A 16544-nucleotide genomic window follows, 5' to 3' on the forward strand; every position below is an offset into this window, starting at 1 on the left:
CCCAGCCCCTGCCCTGAGAGTCAGCAAGAGAGGCAGTGAGGAGAAAGCTCCATGCTCAGTTTTGGGTTCTTCCCTGCAAGGAAGATGTTGAGGTGCTGGAGTGAGTCCAGAGGAGGGAATGCAGCTGGGAGAGGGTCCAGAGCACAAGGCTCATGGGGAGTGGCTGAGGGAGCTGGGGGGGCTCAGTCTGGAGAAAAGGAGGCTCGGGGGAGACCTTATCACTCCCTATAACTCTCTGACAACTACAGGCTGTAGTGAGGTGGGTGTCAGCATCTTCTCCCAAGGAACAAGTGACAGGATGAGAGGAAATGGACTGAAGTTGCACCAGATGAGGTTTAGATCAGTTATTAGGAATTATTTTTCATGGAATGGGTTGTAAAGCATTGAAACAAGCTGCCCAGTGAAGTGGTGGGGTCACCATCCCTGGAAGTGTTCAAAAAATGTGTAGATATGGTTCTTGAGGACATGGTTTAATGGCAAACATGGTGGTGGAGCTGGGTTTAACGGCTGGGCTGGATGATCTCAAAGGTCTTTTTCAACATTAACACTTCTATGACTCTACTCTGAAGTTTTCAGAGCTGCAGTTCTGGTGCTTCACCCCCACAGCCTGAAGGCTCTGAGTTTGGGATCAGGGTAATGCATGGCTCTTGCAGCTGCCTGACCACGTTTCCCTTGCTCTTGCTCCCACAACAGCTTCAGCAGAGGTCAGCAGAGAATTTGATATCTGATACAAATGTGGCTGCTTACTGCACTCTAAAAGTGTTAGGGGGTTTATTTCTATTTGGTTTTCTTCCCATCAACTCATCTGTCTGGGATCTCCATTTCTGGAAAGAGGCAGAGTGAAGAATTTAGTCTAATACACCATTTAAATTCCATAAACAAGACAAAAATCTAGTAGCAGACCTGAGAATATATATTGCAGCAATAAAACTTCCCTGAAAGAATTGCAGCAGCAGCTAGGGAATGCTAATAAAGGTTTCTTTGCCTGTGAAGCAACACTCACAGGCCTAGGTTGGCTTGATTTTCATTTAATAAAAACACTACATTAATATAATCATGATTATATTGTGAAGAGGAAACACTTTGGAAACTTTTTGATTCTCTTCATTAATTACTTCTGTCTCCAGCAGTACCACTGCACCAAAGAGATAAAAGGAGAGTGACTGATATTGAGTTTCATTTTTAAAGAACAAAGTGCATTTTTAATTGGTTTTAATATGTCAGCTTGCAGGTGAAAGATGAACTAAAAATATTTCTGAATTTTAAAAGAAAAGCAATTGCAAACTGCTGCCTTCTAATCAGGCCTGTCCCAAGCCATACGTAGACCACCTACAATGTGCAATTAACTGACTTGCTAATTGCACAGAGCAGTTTGAGGTGCTCAGAGAAGCGCTTGAGATGGACAGTGCTCTCCAGTCTGTGTATCCTGGCCAGGTTTTCAGCTGGCATTTAGCTTTCAGAGACAGGATCTAAAAATTGTTTTCAAAAATGGGATCTTTTATGTCTGTGAGTTCAGAATGTATAGGTTTTTATGGAGCATAGGAGTAATGTCAGCTCCTGCCTGGGGCTCTAGAGATCACAACGGCTAGGATGTAGGGCTAAAGCCAGCTGCAAATGTAGGGATAGCCAGAATTTTAGTTTTACTTTCCAGCTATGTGGTGCAACAAAAGTCATTGCAAAGATCACGTAGGAGCTGCAGAGCCAGCTCTGAAAGCAGCACACCTAGAGAAAAATGAAAGGGAAAAAAGGAAGTTCTTCAGCATGAAAAAGGCTTTTCCCTACACTCTTCGTGGAGCATTTTGTAGCTGAGGAAATGTGGAATGCAGCACGGGAAAGCCTTGGAGGTCCAGCTAAGGTGATCAGGATGTGGATGTGCACCATTCATGGAGTGGGCTGGTGGAAGAGGCTGCACAGGCAGACAGTCATTTACCTTCACCATTGTAATCCACTGCTGGCACTGTCCTGTCAGCCTCACGTGCTGCACTCTGTGAGTGGAAACTGCATCCCAATGAGGGCAGGGAGAGCAAAAGCTGGCCTGGATGTTCTGCTGCACCTCTGACACCTTCTGCTCTGGGCCAGGCTGCAGCTTCACATGGGCAGGAGGCTGAGCTGTGCCCCAGGTCACAGCAGCAGCATCTGCCTTCAGGCACAGGTATCTGCTAGAATTTCTGAGTTCTTTGTGTCTTGGAAATGAGGAAACACAAAGAGGTTACTCAGGAAACAGGACTAAGCATATGCCAGGAATTCATGGTGGTAATATAAAATAACTGTCTTGCATTCCATTGCTTCAATGTTATTCAAAAAGAGAAGTTATGAAAAAAAAGGTATTAAAAGTACAACAAATATGAGGAACTTAATGTTTCCTTCAATGAGCCTTATATTGATGTTACATGCCTTGCTCCAGTTAAAGTCAATAGGAGTAGCTCACCAAAATGATTTATCTTCTCTTCATTTTATATTTCAAGTTGTTGATGTATGTAGTATTAATTTTGGTAAGTTAGCAGAGAGAAACAAGCTAATCCATGTGAGAAGATTGCTTCCTTTTGCTTCCCTGTCTGCCTGCCTACTGGCAGTTTCATGCTTAAGCCACTGATTCATTTTTTACCTCTCTCTTGCCAGCAATTATATTTCATTGGTGACTGTTGTGGTCTAGAGTTGGAGGCGAGGGCTGCTGCTTTATCTGAGAAGCAATATTTCATACAGTATATCACTTCTCAATGTATAGAATCTGGAAAACTAGTATTTTCTCATTTAATTTCCAGCATAATTTACTATGCTGGAGGAATAGTGCTGACAGCTTCTGCTGAGAATGGTATGTGGTATGTTTTGTATCTGAAGGCTCACCTTGTTACTGTGCCCTCTCTCAAGTAAGGCAAACGCAGATTACATTTCTGAGCCAGCTCTGTAGTTCTTGGTCACTACATTTTGTGGCTTTGCCAAAGTAGCAATGACTTACTGTTTACCAGGAAAAAAAAAAATGTAAGCACAGAGCAGTGTAGCTGGTATCAATGCAAATCCATAATTTTGGGGGCTTTAAAGTCACTGAAACAGAACACTAAAATTAATGTCTGCAAAAATACTCTCAGTTTGGCTCTTTGTCAGCAAACTTAAAACTACCAGTTGCTATAGGTGATAGTAGCTGATATGTTACATGGTACTGGCACCATATAACACGTCTGTGCCATGAAGTGGTGTTGCTCAAGTTAAGCTGGAATGCTTCATAGTAGGAATTTACTCCTTTAAAAAGAAGGAGTAAAACTTGCAGATAAACTTGTGAAATAAGTGGTTAAAGATTACAGAGTTTTGAGATTGCTCTGGGTTTGTTAGAACAGCTGAAATATGCAGCAGTGCTGAAACCTTGGCTGAACTGGAGGTCTGCTAACCAAAACCCTTTATGAATTGGGAATGGTACTGCAAAACTTTTCTGACTAAACAATCTGTATTTATGTTTGTACACACTGTGTTCATGACACATTGATCAGCTTCTCTGCTTAGCTCCTCTCAACCTCTCTCACTGTTTAGAGACAAGCAATGTCTCTAAAGATTAAAAATCCTGTTATTGAATGCAATTTTTAGATCCCATCTCTGACAATTGAAAAACTGGCTGAGATACAAAGACTAGATAGTGCTGCTCACAGGCATTAGAAGCCCATTTTATTTAGAACAGGTTTTCATTGCCCTTCTCTTCCCCCCTCCAGCAACTGGAAGCTTGTTTGGAAATCTGTAATTGTTTTGGCTTAAGACAGATTTTGTGCAAAGCGCCAGGCTTGGGACCCTGCTCAAAACTAAGCAAAGTGCTGAATTATATGTGTCTTTGTGATAATAAGGTATTAATCCCCAAACTCCCTTGCTGCAAGCTGAACATCTCAGGATCCAGCCTGCAGGGCGTGATGTGATGTGCAGCCTTGTGCACCCAGCACAGGAGGCAGCAGCTGGTGGCTGTTAAACATTGTTCATATCTTTGAATCTTGGCACTCCACTCTCTCCTGAAGGGGAAGGTGTCCATGGTTTTTCAGAGCCTTTTAGCTGACACATTTCAGTGTATTTTGGGATGTTTTCCAGCCCATGGAAGCACATCTCTTGCTGCAGAATGTGTCCTTATCCACCTAAGTGATCCAAGCCTCCAGGGCTTTGCTCACTGTCCATCCTGTTCAGGGAAGCATTGCAGATAAGAGCAGGACTGAGGTCTGGGGAATCGCCGTCACAGTCATTTTTTTCAGGAGAAAATTCACTTGCCATAAAATTAGAACATCCCAGATGAAAGTGTAACAGAGATTTTTCCCTATCCGTCCTCCCTTCACTTCTAGGAAGCAGGCTTCATGGCTTCTTGGCATTGTTGGAGCCTGCTAGGCAAATTTCTCTTACTGGGACACTAGAGACTGACCCAGGACTGATATATTTCCTGACCCTGGGGTATTTTGGGAAGCCCCACGTTTCTGGTTCAGAGGTTCTTGTTTCTGGCATCTGGTTCTGCTGTGGTTTAGGAGATTTTAAGGGGTTTTGAAAACATTTGGAAACATTGAAACAATGTGAGGTTTTGATGGTTGCATGCGGGACCGGGCAGTTGCAAGATGAAATTTCTGAATTTTAATTTCTTGTATAGTGGTGCCTCTCACTCCCTTCCTCACACAGAGTGAGTTGTTGCTTCTTTGTCTTGAGGCCAGGGAGTCTGGAAGCAGTGTCAAGGCAGAGTCATTTCTCAGGCTTTGCCAAAGTTGCAGCACCATATTTTCCCCAAATCACTTGAATTTTAATTAATGTACTGCCTTTCTTCTCATGCTGCCATTATTTGCATAGAAATTAACTTTATGTTCAAGCATCCACAGTACAAAAATGCCCACACCAGACCCTGTGAGGACCCTCCTAAATCTGTTATGTCATGTAAAAACCCCAAGTTAATGACCCCAAGAAGCCCTGAAAGCAGAGTTCAGCTTCTCAGTAACCACTGCTGTGAGCAAGGCACACAGCTCTGGCCCTCTTTACTCCCAAAATATCGAGGCACACAACAGCAAAAATCCCACCAGGCAGCCAGATTCTTACTGGTACCCTGGTCTCCGTGTCTGCCCTGTGGTAGCACTGGTCCCTCTTCAGCCAATACAGAAGCACAAGGCAAATAAAAGCAGATTTTCTTCCAGGGATGAGCTAAGTTTGTAATAAGCACAGCTTTGCTCTCTTTGGCATGTCAGCAGTTTGTTGTGGAGATTTTAATACTGTGCCCTTCACTTCCCTGTTAAGCTGATGTAACGTAGCCTTGATTATTGTGAGAAATGTCCTTTTGCCTGCTGGTGCAATTAAGACCAAGACTCATTGCTGGGTAGATTTGGCCTTTTCTGTCAGTGGCTGTGATTTGTACTTGTCATATATTCCACTTTTTGTGATGGAAAGACACAGCCTGTAGCATTTAGAGAAATAAATTGGAACCTGTGGTTCCTGTATGTGAAAAACCAGAATAACCCAGCTCTTGATTTTTCTCTGTGGGAGATGGAGGAATGGCCATAGGAACTGCACATCTTAACTCCCAGGAATCTCCCTTGTGCATGTGTGCAGTGTGGAGGCACAGAGCATGGTTGGGGATGAAGGGGCATTCCCTGGCTCATTTTGCACTTCCCAGATCTTGCCCTGGGAATACTCAGGCACTGTGGCAGCAAATACACTGAGTAATTCAGGAGATGGATGGTGAGGCAGTAAGCAAATTGCTGCAGTTACATGTACACTGGCTTCAAAGCATCCTGAGTGGTCTATTAGATGTAAAATTGCATTAGAGAGAGCAATTAAAATGGTAAACCTGCAAGGAAGAGTTGTATATTGTCGCTTTAAAACTAGAAATGACCACTTGAACACTATGTGTGGGCCACATCTCTTGCCTTTTATTGAGCCTTGAGGAATTTTAAAATATTTCATTAGCATTAAACCTGATAGATTCTTTCCATTAAGCAAAGTGAAGCAAGTATAATGCAACATAGCTGGTAGCATTAGAGTGGTGTGAATGCTAAAATATATAAGATGCTTCAGCTGGGGGCCCATCGTGCCCAGTTCATATTTTGAAAAGGTTTGGAAGCTTCTCATTAAAGATAATGAGAGTTTCCAGGTGTCCAGCAGCTCATGAAATGAAGGACTGAGTCCAAATTATTTCAGTGATATCTTGTAAATGAATTTCTGTTGTCCTTCGCACACATTTCCAGTAGATAAACTAATACTGGTTAACCAGATCTCTGATACTCTGAGCCATATATTTGAGTAAACTCAGATATGTGGAATAATACATTAAATGTATCTATATTTACTATGAATATGCTACAGTTCATATAGGGGAGAGTTACGATCTTTTAAAGTTTACTGGATGAGAACGGATTTTTATCTCCCAATTAATGGCTCTTACACATGAATTTCATCTGAACACTAAATCTAAATTAGCTGTTGTTTGAGGTGATTACATGGTTTGATTTTTTTTTGTTTCAACTGGACCATGCATTTCCCAGCAGCTTAGTTTGCTGATGTTTGATTTGTGGTGATACAGATCATATACAAGCTAGCTTGTTGTTTTTAATGAACTGGATGTGTTGTATAATGGAATTGCTAGGTTTGTGTTAAATTGCAGCTTTGGGACTCATTATTGTGAGATGTTATCTGCTTTGAACTGGCTTATTTTATCACAAAGAAAGAAATTGAATTTGCTTAAGATGGCAAATGCAGGAATGGATGGGTTGGTTGGTGAGTGTTTGGGGGCACCCTGTTGAGCTGATATGTATTTTATCTGATCTAATTCACATTCTGCCCAGAAGATGCATACACACCCCCACATATGTTGGAGTCCATATTAAAAAAAAGCCTAAAACAAACAACAAGCACAATGTGCTGCTGGATGGTTAAATGCTGCTTTTTACCCATTGGTTTTTGACCATTTCAACTGTAAAATCATGGGATCTTTTCCTTAGGGCTTTTTTGTTCCAATTTTCTGTACTGTGCATGCAGAAGCTAATGACACATTTCTGCCTGCACGTATTTAGCTTTTGCATGCACATATTTCAGCACTTGCACAGAAACACTTTGCAGGCATTGAAGTTTAAGTGTATGCAGCAGGATTAATTGTGTAAAACCCAGAAAATTGTGTTTCCTTTGACAACTGCAGGTTTGGGAGATTGAAGCCTCTGTGTGTCATTCTTGGCGTTTCCATTCCTTTGCAAAACACGTTGAGCTTTCAGCCTAATGTAAGGGTGATATATGGGAAAATTAAATCGTTTTCTTTACTGTGGTAATTTTAGCTGTTCTCTGCAACAATGTATAAAAACACTGATTTGCATTGACAGAAACTATAGGCACACTAAAAACACTTCCACTCAGTTTAAATAAATGAAAAAAGGAGTTCAGTTCTGAGGCGATTTTAAGGGAATGCTGAAGGAACGTAAACTGGTTATAAACTGGAGTGGCACAACTTTCATCTGGTTCTGCTGAGCTGCCTGTTAGAGCAGTGCCAGCTTCACTGAGTGTGTTGGGTGTATGAGATGTTAACATGTAATAAATACGTGGTGCCTGTGCTGTGGAGGGGCTGCTGGTGTTCCCTTGCTGTGCCTGCACATCTACCCAGAGCACCTGTCCCAGCTCCTGGGACCACTGCCATGGCAATTCTAATTTTTTGTGTAGAGGCGTTTGAATCACTGCAGTTACAGTCAGAGTTTTATGATAAATGAGGGGTTTTTTTGATAGATATGGGGACTCAGACGTAAAATCTCACATCAAAGGTTGTTCTTTGCAATGCAGCAGAACTATCTTCTCTCCAAAAGAAAGCCAATTAGCAGCAATAAATATATTTTTTTCATAGTGGGCTTAGTAGCTCATATTAAATGGTTCTTCCAAACTCTCTGTGATCCAGCATTGCATACTGTAGAGGTGGAAGAATTACTAGCAATTTGCAGTTTGCATTAATGTTTAGGGTGGATTGTAATGACAAAGCAGATATTGAACTCTGCAGTTAATTTGCTTTTGTTGAAATAACCTTTAAATTATTCTTCCCTTAAACAGATGGGTTTTTGCATACTGATGAGTGCTCTGTCCCATTCCTACCCTGTATGCTGCTTTATGTCCTTTCTCACTTCATCTTGACCACCATTATTTAACAGATGGGACAGTATATATCATGCAATATGCTTTTTTTTCCTCGCTTTCTTCTCCTGGCTTTAGAAAGTTCAATTTCTGCATGACCTTGGTTCTGGAGGCCTTGATTTACATTACATTAACAGCTTTATGGAGTCACTTTATAGTTTGCTCTATTGCTGAAAAACAGGACACTTTTACTGACAGAATTTACTGTTCATTTTTTCCCAATTGTTTTTGGCATATGCTCATGTTTTGTTTTTTACATCACTGTTACTAGTAATTGCCTTGCTTCCATTATTTTTCTTTAATAGAGGATAAATGAGTGTGTGGTATTTTTCCTTAGGAGAGACTCAGTGTATTGGAGATATCTCTTACGATGGGGAGAATACCTCAGGCATGATTAATGGCATCATCATTGTAACATAATTTAGTTAGGAGGACTTATACAACTGATAAAGTGTCATGTACTTCCACTAAACTGCAATCTAAGTGAACTGTATTTCAGGTTTTAATATCCTCATTTCTGTCTTCTGTAAAGATATTACTGTAAGATTCATACAAGTGTCTTTATAGGCTCACGCTGTAAGCAGTGAAAGTTCAATCAGTTCTTCTTGCAGGAATCATAGTTTCTATAAAAAATGAGTAATTATAACTCAAAAAAAAGCATAAATTAGTTCACTAGATGCATTCATTGCAGGCTGAAATTGTGACTAGATGAGGTCTTTTGCAGAATAAAGAGAGATTTAGTTTAAAATAAACATATCTGTCCTTGAAAGATGAGAGAGAAATCAAGTGTTTACAGCACAGTACCTACAAAAACTTGCACTGCAAGTACTCCATAGACCACATTTATAAATTAATCAGAGAAAATCAATATATAAGTTGGAGACTAATAAGGGACTTTTCCTTTGTAATTAGAAACATCTCTGTCTCCATCTACTTAATCCAGCTCCTTGGGCCAGTTGAAATACTGCATTTTCATTTCTAACCTCTATGTGCTTTTATATGAAATTACCAAATTTTTATTAAATCTTTTCAAAACTTATTCACATAAAAAGGACATTTCTCTTGGTTTTCACTGATCACGACTTTTTTTTCTGGTGGACCTTTTTTCTTTATTAGCTGAACTTCCCATTTGAGCCTTGCACATTGCAGGGGGGTTTTGTATTTAATTTCACCTTTCTTTATGGCTGAACTTATGGTTGAACCTATGTCTCTTCCCTCAGCAAAGGCAAGTTTCACACTGGAGTCCCTTTCCAGGACTCAAGATGAACTCAGGATGAGCCCAGCACTACTTTTCCCCATCTCCATCAGCCAGTACTTCTTATTTTCTTATCACCCCACCCTCTGTTTTGTCTAATTTAGATCACTTCCCCTTTTTCTGAGCTGGCTATGTGCATTATTTTCCCTTTCCTTGTCTGTCCATGGTTGGCTGTGCTTGTAGACTCTCACATTTCAGGTGGAGCTGTTTTGCCCAGTGTGTAGCATGGTGGGGCCTCAGTCTTTGTGACAGCCTTTATGGGCAGCAAAAATAAACAGTAAATAGAGTCTCCACTAAATTATTGATTTTCATTACAGATTCTCATCTTGGTGCTCCAAGCAGCGTGCTTGTGCAGAAATATTTATTACGCATATTAATTAGGGAGGAATGAACAAAAATGAAGAATAAATGATCACTGTGTAGACCCAGATACTCGTGCAGGATATTATCTGATCATTTCTGTACAGAAGCAGCACTGTGAAAGCTGTGGTTCATACTATTTCATCATCCTTCCACTGAAAATTTGAATGGGCTTAAAATTAAGATCCCCTTACATAATGGAAGTCGTAATGAAGGATATGGTTCATAAATTTCAATTGTTAAATTGTCTCAGTGGGAAAGGTGACTTGACATTCCCATATTTTAAGGATTTAAAACCCACATTCAACAATAATGGTAAAGCGTTTAATTATCAGCTTATATTAAGACTTGAATATGAGAGACGTTTCAACTGTTCTCAGCTTTCAACTGAAGATTTCTCTTACCTTTCAAGACCCAGATTCTGCTGGTATTTTTATGGGGTGCCTGTTTGTTAATACTACTTCTTATGGATAAACTTAGCCTAAAAAATCAAATAAAGAAGAAAATATGGAGCTTGATTTCATATTTCTCTTAATGTTCACATATACACAAAATAACTTCCAGGACCACGATGCATGTCAGGCCTTCTGAAGTACTTAAGGAGGCCACTTAATGGCCATTAGGCAAAGTAACCAGTAGTGCTCAGAGCAGGGCCACTTCTCCCTTTCCACTCCAACAGAAGGAGCTTTCTGTGATGCCTCAGAGCTCAGTGAGTTAAAGATGGAAACATCCATAATGGAACAAATGTTGCACTTTCCTGTTACTCAACACAAGGCTGTTGAAGTTTGTATTTATCTGTGCTGTCTAGATTTGAAAGTCCTACTGTGCTAAAAATCTCCCCGTATGGCTCTTCCACTTTTGGAAGATGGGGTCTGTGGTTTTCCCTAGGTTTGAAAAGCACTGATCACCTCAGTGCTGTTATTGTAATAAAAATAAATAGTAATGACAATAATAAAAGAAAAGTGATATTGTGTTTGTAACCACTGCTGTAACAGAGGTAGTGAATGATGGCCGTGTTTAGCCAGACTGCTGATGCAGGAATACAGAAACTGGAAAGATATCAACCAGACTGATTTAAGACCTGGAGAGAGCACAGAGCTGCGAGATTGATAGCACAGAAAGGAATCTCTTGGTTGAGGTCCATGGCCTGCATCAGAGCTTTTGGGATTGATAGCACACGGCACTATCAATCTCACAGCAGCAAATGGGATGACTATGCTCCATGAAGAATGGGCCATATTAAATACCCTGACATCCATTAGATTGAGAACTGCAAAATGAGTAAGGAAGAGTACATGTTTGTGGAGATAATACAGTGCTGATTTTTGTGCAGTTTGTTTTGCTGCAGAAACAGCCTCACTGGCTATTGCAAGCTCAGCCCCTGGAAGTTGCAAGTCATGCTGGAAATAATAATAATAAGCATTAAAAAGCACAGGGAGTAGCAAATATGTAAGGGAGAGTGACTTCTTAAAATTTAAGGCCTGGTATAATGGGGCTTTGAGAAACCTTGTCTAGAGGAAGATGTCCCTGCCCAGGGCAGGGGGCTGGAACAGGATGATCTGTGAGGTCCCTTCCAACACAAACCATTCTAGGCTTATATGATTCTATAAAAATTAAAGTGCAAAAAACTAAGCAACATAGCTCATTGTGGTCTGTTTAATACTTTTGATTTGTGTTTCACTGAATATTTTGTACATCCTGCCCATTTTCATGCTGAATCTTCTGTCCGTAAACTGGTGGCAAAAGAATTCCTTTGGTGTAACTTGTGCTCTGATTCTCCTTGTGTTATGAAGCTCATGAGACTGAAAGCTTTAGGTAGACATGTCTTGCTTCAGGTCTATGGTATTATCTGCATGAATTGGCTTGCATTTTTTATTTAATATTTTTATTTTAATACAGCCATGTAACCTCCTTCAAGAATCCCATCCTATATCACATTATTCCATCAGAAAAGTGTCATTTACTCACTCTAGCATTTCAAGGGATGTGGAAACTGCTTTTTTTCCCCATGTGGACACAGCTCCCTTAGCAAACATTGCTGCTCAGAACACTGGCAAACACATTGCTAAGTGAAAATAACCATCTCCTTTGTGAAATTATTCTGATAGCAGCAATCCACAGACAAAGGCATTAAAGGACACAACAGAGGCAGTAAAAGCTGTTGTTGCCTTCCAACAGTAGAGAAATTAATGAATAGTAGAGGATTATCCCTGAAATTTGGAGGTGATTTGCTCCTCTAAATCCTTAAACTTTTCCAATATATTTAGATGTTCAGCATAAAATTAGGGAAGTAGTATCCAACCTCTGTAAAATAAAATTATTTTTAAAAGTTTTGTTTAGAAATCTGTGGAGAAAAAAAATACTTTAACTTAAATTTATCTTCTGTAGTGTCTGGAGGAAAATAGAAATATTAATATAGAGAATGAAGTACCCAATTGTACTTGCTGGAGGGAATTTCCATCTTTGAATGATGTGGTACTAGATTTTAGTGTTCATGTGTGACATTACTTCTGTCCCCCTTTTTATACTCTAACTATTTTACTTTTTTAGTAATTTCCTCAAGTTTTACTTTAGAAAGCTGCAGAATTGCTTATCTTATAGGTTTGTTGGGCTTGACTTTGATGGTAGGCGTCTTCTCTTAAACACTTCTGGAAGATAAGAGGGATTTAAAATATGGTGCACCTGAATCAAGGAAAATTCTCATTTTCAGTGATTCACGGAAGCACTAAAATTAAAGTATGGTCTTTACAGACTATCTCTTTTGTCTGAGAAACCAGGATTTCCAGCAGGACTGATAAGCATTCTTAGATCACGCTAAATAAATCAGTTTGTTGTTTGGGCTTACTGTATTAGACAGATAGAGTTCTGGTTGGAAAAAGTATTTTAAAAAATATTCCATTTTATATGTTTTGCAACATTTGAATGATTTTTATAGGCTTGCTGATAGCTAGATGCAATTTTAAGCATGCCCACGTCCATGAAATAGTCGTGTTTCCCCCCGGGAAAAGTTTCTGGGGAGGGCTAACTGCAGCTCTAACCGTTCAATAAGAAAAATAAACTGTTGCTCTCCTGGTCCTTAAGGAAGACTTAGAGGTAATCACATTTAGGTTCTTAGAGGACTTTTCATAATGGTCCAGAAGGGATTTCAAAGTCAAAAGTGAAAACTAAATATAGCTGGAGTAATTCTAGTGCTTGTGTGTCACAGACTTGAGTAGGAATGTTGTGGCCAGGCTTATGCCAAAACACAGAAATTGCATTAGTGTCAGACTGTAACAGATTGAAATGATAGTCCTGTGCAGGCAAAGGCTGAGCTGGCATGGCAGAATATCCTCTTAATCTGCACTGAATTTCCAAGCAGTAACACCAACTAACAGCAAATGAGTGTGCAAAGTCCCACCTGAGCAGCACAGCTCGTTTAGGAAAACATCGACATGATGGGACCTACCAATGACAAATGAAATTCAGCCCAGGTAAATGAATAAATAATGAAACCAAAAGCCATTCATAAACTGGAAAACGTGCTGATATCTAGACAAATAAGGCAATCTGGGTGTTTCTGCATTAAAATAATCCCTACAGTATTCATCCCAATGTGTACTGACAATGAAAAACAAATCAAGCAGTGGAGTGAATTGAATTACCCGTCCTGTGTGCTATAAATCATAAGAAAATCCAAGCACTTTTATTGCTCCATATGGTAGAGTTGGACATTGTCTAGAGTACTGTTCATAATAACACTGCTCACATCAAAGCAGGAAAGTTAAAATTGCTGGAGAAGGTGGATCCAAAACAACCCAGAAAGAGAAAACTGTTAACCTAATCATAAACAGAGAAAAATAGAATGGCATTCAAGTTCACAACAGCCAAAAGGAAACGAACAAAATGGAATCAAATTAATTCTAGGATCTGAAGGAAATTTGTGATTGAAAATACAGGTGGGGAATGGAAAACTGGGTGGATGTTTAGGCAAAATTCCATATCCAAACAAAATGCACATCTAGTCATATGTGTAATTCCAGACAGACATGTGCTAATGGAATTAGCACTACCTGGAGCTCTCATGCATGCCCAAATCACGTCACAGAGGAGGATGGTTATTGGATGAGCCGGGGAGCTGGGGTGGGTATAATGCTGACTCCAACATCAGTGTTGCTAGAGAGATTATCAGATCACAATCACCATCACTGATACTGCAAGAGGTATGAATAAATGCAATTAGAACAGGGTATTTTGTGAAATTAATGCTGATTTTGTCTTTAATATAAAATTCTACTTCTGCCTCTTGGGTTTCTTCACAGCAATACCCAACTTTACACCATATGTTCGCACAGCCCTGGAAACTGGAGGTGGTTGGATTGGTGGTGGGCGTGGAGCTGGATCTGCTGCCTGCTGCTACTGCTTCCCATGTTTATAATTCCAGGGATCCTCTCTCCCAGGCACAGCCCTTGTCTGCGTGGGGAGCAGTGCAGAGCACGTCCCGACCCATTCACCTTTCTACCTTTAAACTGGCAGGTGGCATCTGCCTTAAAAGAGTCTCCAGGCATCCGCTGCTTGGCTTTCTCTCTGGTTCAGCTCTGTGCCTGAGGGAGGCACAGCTGATAGAGTTTGCTGATTGCAACTTGCCTCAAGACTGCTGAGTTTGCCTTTTTGAAGTTATAACCTCAGATTTAGGAACTCATGGACTAAAATAGCTCATCAAAATATGCAGATGGGAAAGAGATTACCCTCCCTTCCTGCTGCATGGAATGAAATTTGTAGAGTCTCCAGTTTTCTTTTTATGGAAGCATTTGGCTTATATACGTCTGTTAGAACTGGAATGAATTTTAAACATGTTTCCACTGAGCATAATTAAACATATTAGAGCCTCAATGAACTGCATTGTCCCATGCCAAACTAAAGACTGCAAGGTATAAAAGGAATTAAAATGGATGTCAGAGTGAAATGAAGTTAACATTGAACACCACCATTAAGATCAATAAAAAATTTGTTGTTGTTCAGTGTATTTAACAAGGTTCTGGAGATGCAAAATGAAGAGTCTCATTGGTTAAAATTAAAACAGTGAAATGCTGCTAGGAGATCCCAGGTAATATAGCTACCTGAGGATATATCACAATTCTAGCAGCAGCCTGATAATTAAACTTTTGTCTCAAGTGCAAAACCTCTTCCATGTGCAGCTTGTGTAGGTGAAATGATGAATGGAAGCAGATATTTTAATTCTTTATTTTTAGACATTTTGCTAAAGAAACCAACATTAAGGGTCAATTCAGTGTATTGCTGTTTATTCCCAAAAGTAATATCTGTTTGGTTTTGCATCAATAAACACATTAATCAGAAGCAGAAAAATAGAAAACATTAGTCAATGATCCAATAAAATCCTATCATATGAACATAGTAATGAATAAAAGTTGATAGATGAATGAAGATAGTGATAACTGATAGAAAATGTAGCCTTCCAGTACACTGCTTATGGTGTTTGAATGAGTTTCAGAATTTAAGTATGAAAAATTATTCTAACCTATCTTATTTTTAAGGGTCCTCTGGAACTCTTACCATATAAATTTATAGCACAGTACTTAAATATTAGATGGTTTTATACAATTTTTTCCTGACATGAGGGAAAACCCCTGAGTAAAACAATGCACTGTACATCTGGGAGAAACATGGGAATTTTTCCCCGCCTTTATTAAAGATTCCAGGGATCCTTTTGCAACACAACATAACTGAAATTATCATATTAAGTGTTATTTGTCATTTTAAAGGTGCTAATTTCCTCTTTGACTTCTTCTCATGTACCTTGTTGACTTGATTTTGCTATGTATTCTCCTCAGATATTTTAATTCCACATAAAAGCGAGAGGTGTTAACAGGAGTATTTAATTCTAGGGGCGGATTTGCCAAACTTTTTTGCTTGCCTAAACTGCATAAAGTTGCAATGAAGATGGAACTGCAACCAAGAAACCAGAATATTTATGGTTTAAAACAAGAAAACGAACACCTGATTTGCTTTAATGTTTGAGGGAAACCTTCATGTGAACTCTGGGGTGTCAAGCTGTGCAACAGGCTGGATTGCACTGTGCTGGAAGTGCGTGTTTCCTTGCATCTAGGTGGCTTTTCATGTGTCCACCTGTCTGCTGTTATTCAATGATATTTTAGTTTAATCCTGGGAAAAAAGGAAGCCTGGTGCCATCTCACTGTTTCAGTGCACACCTGCTGGCAACTTTTGAATGCGCTGTCCAACCAAAGCTGGCAAAGAAATCGGTGATTGCTCGTTTGTGAAAATTGGTGGGTGAGAAAAGAAGGGAGACCCACTCACTCTGAAAAGAGGTTTGACTGTTAAGACATTGAAATGTTTGCACTGGATCACACAACTGTCCCAGTTACAGGAAGACTTTTGGAGTAAATCCGAAATAAAAATGCGCACATGGCCAGGCTTTCTTATTTCTGATGACAATGATGTGTTTTGTGTTCATAGAGACTTATCTTGGCTTTTCCTTTGTACCCATGCACATCTAACAATATGCAATCTCTTTATATTCAAGCAAACAAGACACTGTGGTGTGCTAGGGAGAATAAAATCTGCCTTGTAAGACAGAGTTATAAACTGAAACCTGTTTTACATTTTCTGAGTTAAAATAACAACAAAATCTCTTCAAATCAAACCAGCTCACTTTAAATTAAAGATGCTGATCCAGTTCCTCCATCTCCTGTAAAACCTGACATATACACACCTCTTATTTTAAATTATGACAAGTATTTGGTAAGCATGACTTTTTAGACTACTGGAGCATAAGATCTTCTGGTGGATTTTGTCACCAACACATGTTCTCCTA

Source organism: Corvus cornix, chromosome 7 (assembly GCF_000738735.6).
Source record: "Corvus cornix cornix isolate S_Up_H32 chromosome 7, ASM73873v5, whole genome shotgun sequence".
In the NCBI taxonomy this organism is placed as follows: domain Eukaryota; kingdom Metazoa; phylum Chordata; class Aves; order Passeriformes; family Corvidae; genus Corvus; species Corvus cornix.